Below are 8844 nucleotides of genomic sequence, written 5' to 3' on the forward strand. Positions count from 1 at the left end.
TGCTGATGCAGCAGTCTTTGGACTTCTCGACGTTTCTAGAAGCTTCTAGATGCTTCCAGAGTGATGCAATACTTTATTGCATTATGTGTCGTGGTGATGGGTTGAAACTGAGGTAAGGTGTTGATCAAGGTGAAGTTATGGTAATGGGTAGAGACGGAGATAAGGATTAGAACAATAGAATAATGAGATCTTAATATTATGTTCTTATGTCTAGGGGACGGTGTATGGATCTTATGCAGATCAGACCTTGTATACATAGTATGTGTACAAGGCCAACGTCGTACATCGGACGACGTAACACCTCCCAACGCGGAAAAGAAATTTCTTACAAGGAAGAAATTTCCCGCTCAACACTCGATCTCACACTCATTCATGCGACGCATCGTCCGGAGGTACTCCGCGCAGGGAGCACAGTTCTCGGCGAGTATTTCCTATATTTGTACGAAACACTGGTCGCACTGAAATGTTGTCGGTGTCGGCACGTGGGGCTGGGGCTGGTTTTGTAATGTCCGACAAGTCGTATTCGCAATGTTCATTTTTCGACTGTCTTTTCTCGGGGTCTAGGGTGGGTGGGGAATCAGTTTGTTCACTAACACTTTCACTTTTGTCTTTTCTTATCTGTGTCCAGATGAGTGTCACGTTTCGCTGACGCGGGGTTTGCGTTGGATTATTCGGCGCACGCTTGAGTTTGTTTGCATGTACAATCTTAAAATGGTTCCCTACTTTAATTTTTACATTGTTTGAGTCTAGGATGTCGCAAATTTCGTGAGGACCCGTATATTGCGCATCGAATTTGCCCTTGCAGGGTTCTTTGAGTAGGAATACCTGTTCTATATCTTCCGGTGGTCGAAGGAGATTTTGCCGACGCTGGGCTTCGAATTTCGCTCGCTTATTCTCATAGGGGTATCCGTTATCGCGAGGGTACATGGATTTACATTTCTTTCTTGCTGACGCGTATTTCGCTGTAGCGCAGAGATTAATTTTATCGTATTCGTTTCGCTTCGCATGGCAACGTGCAGATGGAAGTTGAAAGGAATCGAGTTTCTGTGGATCATCAAAGATATGATTTCGAAGTAAGTTATGAAGTTCTTTTACTTTGGAGGCTTTGATATCCTTCTCTGGTTTAGAACTGTCACTGGGTTTATTGTGCAATATAGAACAGACCTGCTTACATATGGGTCTTGAAGATCTTTGATTGTCGTAGGAATGGAGTTGGTCTTGGAATTGATCGGGCTGGTTACCGGAGTTAGAATAAGGATCGGGCTGGTTACCGGAGTTAGTATAAGAATCGGGCTGGTTACCGGAGTTAGTATAATGATCGGGCTGGTTACCGGAGTTAGTATGAGAATCGGGCTGGTTACGGGAGTTAGTATGAGAATCGGGCTGGTTACCGGAGTTAGTATAAGAATCGGGCTGGTTACCGGAGTTAGTATAAGAATCGGGCTGGTTACCGGAGTTAGTAATGTCGGGATGGTTACCGAATGCGTAGGGATGATACCCGGAAGTAGAATGGTCGGGATGGTTCCCGAATACGTCGGGATGGTTCCCGGAATTAGAATGGTCGGGATGGTTACCGAATACGTCGGGATGATACCCGGAATTAGAAAGGTCGGGATGGTTACCGAATGCGTCGGGATGATACCCGGAAGTAGAATGGTCGGGATGGTTACCGAATGCGTCGGGATGATACCCGGAATTGGAAAGGTCGGAATGGTTACCGAATGCGTCGGGATAGTTCCCGGAATTAGAAAGGTCGGAAGAGTACGACTCGATTTCTTCCATCTCCAATGGGGGCAATCGAAATGAAACTCTTTCCGACGAGGCGTTAAAACACCGGAGGCTCGCTTTGCCTTTACGATTGGTGACAACGCAGTCACCCAGGAATACATCCGGCGCTACATTAACACGGCGGATATATCCCTGTTTGGGTCCTTCGACGTCGACCGCTATGCACGCAACGGTACGAGGTTCGAGGACGAATTCTTCGGATTTCAGAGGAGTCTTTGTTCGGACTCGATCCTCACGCTCCACGATCCGACTTCTCGCAGTGTACTCCGATATCTCTCGAGTCTCCTTCGATTCCGGCCGGCTTTTCACGGCGTTTTTCTCTAGGGAGCACTCGATCGAATCCCGAGGAGGCATTGAAATAACCTCCGTCACCGGAGCTCTGCAAGGTCTGACCGCGGGTGCACGAGGATTTGAGGAAGACACTCGAACGTTCCTTGCCGAATGTTCCTCACGCTTGGCGGCTGGAGTTTTAACGAGATCGTTGGTCATAGACGAAGGCATTGAAATAACCTCTGCTGCCAATTCATCGCGAGGCTCAGCCGTGGGCGCGCAAGGGTTCGAGAAGGGAACCCGAATGTTTCCTATCATAATGTATTCATTCGCAAAGGAGATCTCGGCTCCTGTTCTGAAGAAGGGAGAACCGAGGATTCCGTCGATGTTAATTGGGAAGTTTTCTTCCAAGACATGAAATTCGATAGGGTTTTGGCCCTGTAAGTGTATTTTAATTTGACCGAGAGTTGGAATGGATCCCTCGGTTATTCCTTGGACTTCTATAGTGTTCGTATGATCTATAGGTAGATTTGGTTCTAGACTTGACGCACGAATTAGATTGATCTCCGAACCCGTGTCTAACAAAAATTCACACTTCTTTTGTAATTGAGGGGCGGAGATTTTTACGCGCGGAATTGGTGAGTCTGCAGCAAGATTTACTGCTGAGACGAATCGTCGGACTGGTCGTTCGTCCGGATAGCTGTTTGGGTGCGGGCTGTAGTTTGGGTTGAAGATGCGGCCTCCCGCCTTGGGTTGGCTTCGGTCGGGAGGCCGGACTCGTTTCCCGACCTCCTATTATTATTAAAAGCGCGCTTACGGCACTCGTGAATATCGTGCCCGGGGGTTTTGCAGTAGTTGCAAAATTTGTTAGGGCTTGAGGGGCGATCTGTGCGACCATCGCGGTACGTGTTTTGGTCGCGAGGATTATTTTCCCATCGCCGTTGCGGCGTCGGGGAGCGATAAGAGTCCCGGTTTGAGTTTCTCGAGGACTGCTGAGACGAGTCCGGTCTGTTATCGCGGCGTTCTTGAGTTCGCTCTGGAATGTCACGAGCGGACTCGTACGTGGAACGCTGGCGATACGGCCGGTTATCAGAGAAGCTGACTCGTTTTTCTTCGCGGATCAGTTCTCGTCGACGAGTCTGGTCTGACTCATACTGCCTGTAAGCAGAGATGGCTGCTTCGAAAACAGTGGCAGGATTTCGCGAAGGGCAATGAAGCACTTCGGCACGCAGCTGGGGAAGGAGACCTCGTAGAAAACAATCTACTACGAAGCGATCTAGTTCTTCGTAATCAAGGCCAATATCTGTGGCATCTTGAATCGCGGTTCGAAGGTCTTTAACGCGATTGATGAAGTCTAAGATGTGCTCGTTTGGAGCTTGGAGTACACTCGCGAGATCGCCACGGTACTGGTCCACGAATTTGTATGGGCCCAGCACTGTACGTAACTTTTCGCATAGTGCAGAAATTGTGGATATGTGCTCGCCTTCTATAGCGGCATAAGCACGATCGTGGAGTTTATTGCAGAGCAATTTCGTGAGGGCACGCTCTGCAGTGGCCGGTACGGTGTCACGCGCGCGTTTGCATGCACGTATGAATTGTAGGACGGAAGACGAAGTTCCGTCGAATCTAGGGACAAGCTCGGCGGCTTGTTTTAGAGCGAAATTGCCAGTAGGTTCATACTGTGGGATTTCGCGTGGCTCTGGCGGTGAAGGTTCCCGCATATTAGAGACGTTACTAGGGCCTGGTGTAGGCGATTGTTGACGTAGGGTTTGACTCGTGATTTGGATGTTGCGAAGCTCTTTTCGTATTTCGTCGAGCATATTCTTTTGGTTTTGTGCGTCTTCTTCATATTTGAGACGCAATTTGGCAATAAAATCAGTTTCTTCTTTAAGATATTGCTCTCTACGGGCGAGGTCTTGTGCGTATAGGAGTAGCTCTTCCTCGGTCATTGGGGGAAGGTCTGCGTTAGGATCTGCTTGGAGATCCCTTTGAGATCGCGTGATTGGGCGAGACATTTTGGAGGATATAAATGAGATTTAAAATGTGAATTTCGTACTGACACGCGTCGGGGCTTATCAATGCAAATATCGGCGACCACTTCGTTGTCCTACCGACTGCGCCAAATTTGTCACGTCCGTCACTGTGTTTTTGTTACAGGTACCAGGAGAGAGAAAAGAGAACAGTGACAGACGGACAGTTGAGATATTATGATTTAAAATGAGGAGTGGTCTTTCGTGCCGAGACAGCCGCGGGCTGTCATATGCACTAGGACAACCGATATTGCTATGGATGCAGTCAAGAGAAGAACGTCCGACGCGGTTACAAGAAGTGTCCGACAAGAATCACGCGCGAGATGATGCAACGAAAACGGTGAGTTTACAGGATTCAGCAATTATACAAGACATTATACGACTCACCGCAATGCTGTATTAACGCCTAATAATATTGTTGCAGCAGGAACTGGCGGTACTGGCAGTAGGTGTCGTACATCGGGTCTTCTATACAGATGTCCTCGAGGTGGGGAAGATCTGGCAGAGTTGCTGCTGCTCGGTTCGGGACGACGTTAGTGGCCTTGGATGCTGGCCGCAAGACGACACGTTGATGAGCTGGCAGAGGAACGTCACGGATGATTCGGCAACGGACCCTGGGAACGATGATCGTGTCTCGGCTGTCGTCGTCGTCGGCTATGTCGATCACCTCTGGACAATCGACCGGATGTAGAACTGGCGTCGGAGCTCGCGAGAGGTCCGCGTGGTTGACCTCTTTAGGAGGGTTGCACGGGCAACCGTATACAGAAACGTAATCGGACGCGTCACACGGAATGTGCTCGGTGGTTCCCAGAAGTTCTGTCCACTCGGTAGTGGCAATGATTTGATCGAGCACCGCTTTATTTCTCAACGCGCGTCTCAATTTAGCAAGTTGATACTTGCGTCCCGCTCGACGTGGGCGTCGCATGGGTAAGGAATAGTAATGATGGAATATTAATAATATAATGAAAATGAACTTCCACTTGTTATTAACCTTTTTGGTAGTTAACTCGCTTCACGTCTATAGTGGCGGCTCAGCGTTTCCACTGCGCACTTTAGACCAATTCTAGACGTGGCACGAGAACTTCTCTATGACTCGCTTCAAATTCCTTATTGGCGGCTCAGCGTTTCCACTGCGCACTTTAGACCAAGTCCGGATATGTCACGAGTTTAATATATTCGATGCAAGAACTGAATTGGAAGATGGTGTTGAAGTAACACAAGAATAACAAGATCGAAGCACTGGTATAACAACGATATATTAAATAAGAACTGGTAAGTACACTGGTATACAATATGTAAGTAGTATTATAATAGGAGTAGTAATTGGATTAATGAATAATGGATATTGTAATGTTACGTCGGACGACCTCCGACGTTGGTCGAATCGAGGACCGTACCTCGATTCTAGGTTAAGACTAAATATTAAGTACATAACAACCTCTTAAACCCATCGCTATCAAACTCTTGTTCTAAATCTAATATCTCTTAAACCCATCGCTATCAAACTCTTGTTCTAATTCTAATACATCTTAAACCCATCACTACTTCACCCACGACTTTTCCTAAACTTGTTCTAATACCCATCTCTACTTAAATCTCGACTCTCCCAATTGTTCTAAACCCAACCACCACTCCAAACCCTCATCTACACTTAACACTTGTTCAAACCCTCATCTACACTTACAACTTGTTCAAATCCTCAACTCCGCTCGAGTAAACGCCACCTCGAGAACAAAGAGATCGCAACGTCAGCAGTCTTGCACGCGTCACCACTCTGTCGAGAGCGAGGACAAAGAGACTGCAACGTCAGCAGTCTTGCACCCGTTACCACACCGACGAGCGAGGACAAAGGGACTGCAGCGTCAGCAACCCCCACTCCGAGCGAAGGAGGCTACGCAGAGCTGCCTCTTGCATCAGTCTGGTGCTAGCCAGCGGAGTGAGCGGACGTGTCGGTCTGCGCTCACTCCATTCTCACACAACGACATCAGTCAGTCTGGCCCAAGCCAGCGAAGTGAGCAGACGTGTCGACCTGCGCTCTTCTAATTCGCGCTTCGACGTTCATCGACGTTTGTTCTACAATTCCAATTCCAAATCTAATTCCAATTCTAATTCAAACTCAATACCAATTCCGACTCAACGCAGTCTCTATTCCAATACTAATTCATTTACTAACTCCTACGCAATTAATTCATTTAATTCATATTCACATTTATATTAATACAATTGTAACCAAGTGTAACCAAGTTATTATTATAATATATCTTATTTTACCAGAACTTCGCGAGTGACTTCTCTTACAATTCAATCAATTCAGTGACCTATTTCTCTCCGATATTCAAACTATATCTTCGTTTATCGTGCACTTGTAGAGTATTGAAACTCGGTCACAAAGGGAGAAGCTTACAGCTCCGCCGAGACAATACGTCTGCAAGCGACATTTTGAACAATTGTTTCCATTAGCAATCGTGCACTTGTTGAGTATTGAAACTCGGTCACAAAGGGAGAAGCTTACAGCTCCGCCGAGACAATACGTCTGCAAGCGACATTTTGATCGGTCAAGTGTTTTCTCGGTCAAGTGTTCGATCAAGTCTCCATCAAGTGACAGTTCACACAAGGAATACGTGCAGTGCTAGATCTATAGTGACAGTTCTAACAGTGCCCTCGTTCGTTACACAGTGACCCGGCTTGGAGGCCAGTTCGTCCGCTCCGCTTGGGTAGTGTCAATGAACGAGCGGACCTTTTCAATAACTATATTTTATTAAAGTCACAGGTGGAATACCGCTGGCCAGCGCCTCCGGGGAACCCCTGGCCAATTTTCCCTTTTTCATTCAGAACATAGACAAAATTCCTATAAAGGATTTCTTGAGAAGGAGTTGTTAAACCAAGTTCCTTTCGCTCCTCTCTCCTCATGCGTCGATCACGTCACGACCGAGAATATCGAGTGTGACGCGTCAGATTACGTATCGGTATACGGTTGTCCGTGCCGTCCGATTCTGAACACAGAGATCAACCACGCGGATCTCTCGCGTTCCACGCCTGTCAACGATACACCAGCTGCCCGCTATGAGATCATCGATCTCATAGACATCTCTGACGACGACGATAGCCAGGACACAGTGATCCTGCCACGTCCTCGTTGCGTCATCACCAACAGCACGTTCCTGTCACCACGTCAACGTATTACGTTGCGTCTTCCCAATCTTCCTCGCCTGGAAGATACTTGCATCAAGGACCCACAGTACGAGGTCTACGCAGCGCAGAGGAAACAACTCCTGCGACAGTATTATTAAGGCGTAACAACAAACTGGTGAGAATCAGTATCTTGTATCCATCTTTACCCCATGTCAACTCACCGCGTTCGTTGCGTTAACGTATAAGTATCGCCATCCGCGTTGACTGCAAACGGGTGCCGGTTTTCCAAATGACTATCGGTGTCCTAGCGCATATGACTGCCCGTCTGGCTGTCTTGGCGTAAAAGACCGTTTCCTCTTCAATTCCACGTGCCGCCTCCTGGGGTCATCTTCTTTGCCTAGGACGTGGGGCGTGACGTAACAAAATTTGGCGCAGTCGGTAGGACACGAAAACGGTCGCCGGTAGTCGAACCATTAACAAATTGTTTTTGTACGTCTGACATTTGTTCTCTATATCGTGTGTCGAGTAAGAATTCACACTAATATCGCAAAATGTCTCGCCCAATCACACGATCCCAAACGGATCCCCGAGCGGATCCTAATCAAGACCTTCCTCCGCCAACCGAGGAAGAGCTACTTCTTTACGCGCAAGATCTCGCCCGTAAAGAGGAATATTTAAAAGAGCAAACCGAATTCATTGCTAAATTGCGTCTTAAATATGAAGAAGACGCACAGAATCAAAATAACATGCTCGATGAAATACGCAAAGAGCTCCACAATATTCAAGCCTTGAACCTGTCACGTCCTGGCGGGGCTATAAGAGCAAGAGAAGAGAATACCGCGGCCCGGCTACTCTACTCTTCCACTGACTGACATTTAATAAAAGTGTTGGTCTTTTTATCAACAGACTAGGACCCGATGCCGACACCTGCATGCAGTCTTACACAGATGAATGATGCACGCGACCCAGAAACATACGCGATAATATGTTCCACTTACTTTTACGCTTCGCTTGTTTGTCGATTGACACGAGAAATGAATTCGCAACGGATGAACGGCTACGGTTGCGCTGATGACCTTGAATTCGGTCCGCTCTGCTTGACAGGCGTTGATCCAAATGGCTGGAAACGACCTTCAAGGATTGACGACTGCGCCAAACTCTGTCACGTCAATATTTGACAGGAACGACCTCCAATGATTGACAGCTGGCTGCTACGGTATTGTAGACGGATGCGCTCGTTGAGGAAACGGGCGTGGACGCTGTACGATACCGTGAATCTAACTCACGAATATCGTCCGCGTGGTTGACGATATTTTGATTCGAGAAAACGGACGTGGATGCTGCGGAGCTTGCTATGCGAGCAAGTCTATCACTATCACGCACGTACGCGAACACGTAACAGGAAATTGAATAAGGAATACTATTCGCGAACTTTCCAGTGAGAACTCTATCTCTAACTAACAACGTGTCACTTCAAACTACGAAGTTAGGAGCAAGGAAATAATAATTGGGATTTAGATTGACTCTGGTAAAACAAAGTATATTATAAACGTAAAAGAATACAACGGTAAAGATGCTTATTATTAACGAAATCGGAATACGTACTAAGTACGAAATATGAAAC

This window comes from Lasioglossum baleicum, unplaced genomic scaffold (genome assembly GCF_051020765.1).
Source record: "Lasioglossum baleicum unplaced genomic scaffold, iyLasBale1 scaffold0030, whole genome shotgun sequence".
NCBI classification, from domain to species: domain Eukaryota; kingdom Metazoa; phylum Arthropoda; class Insecta; order Hymenoptera; family Halictidae; genus Lasioglossum; species Lasioglossum baleicum.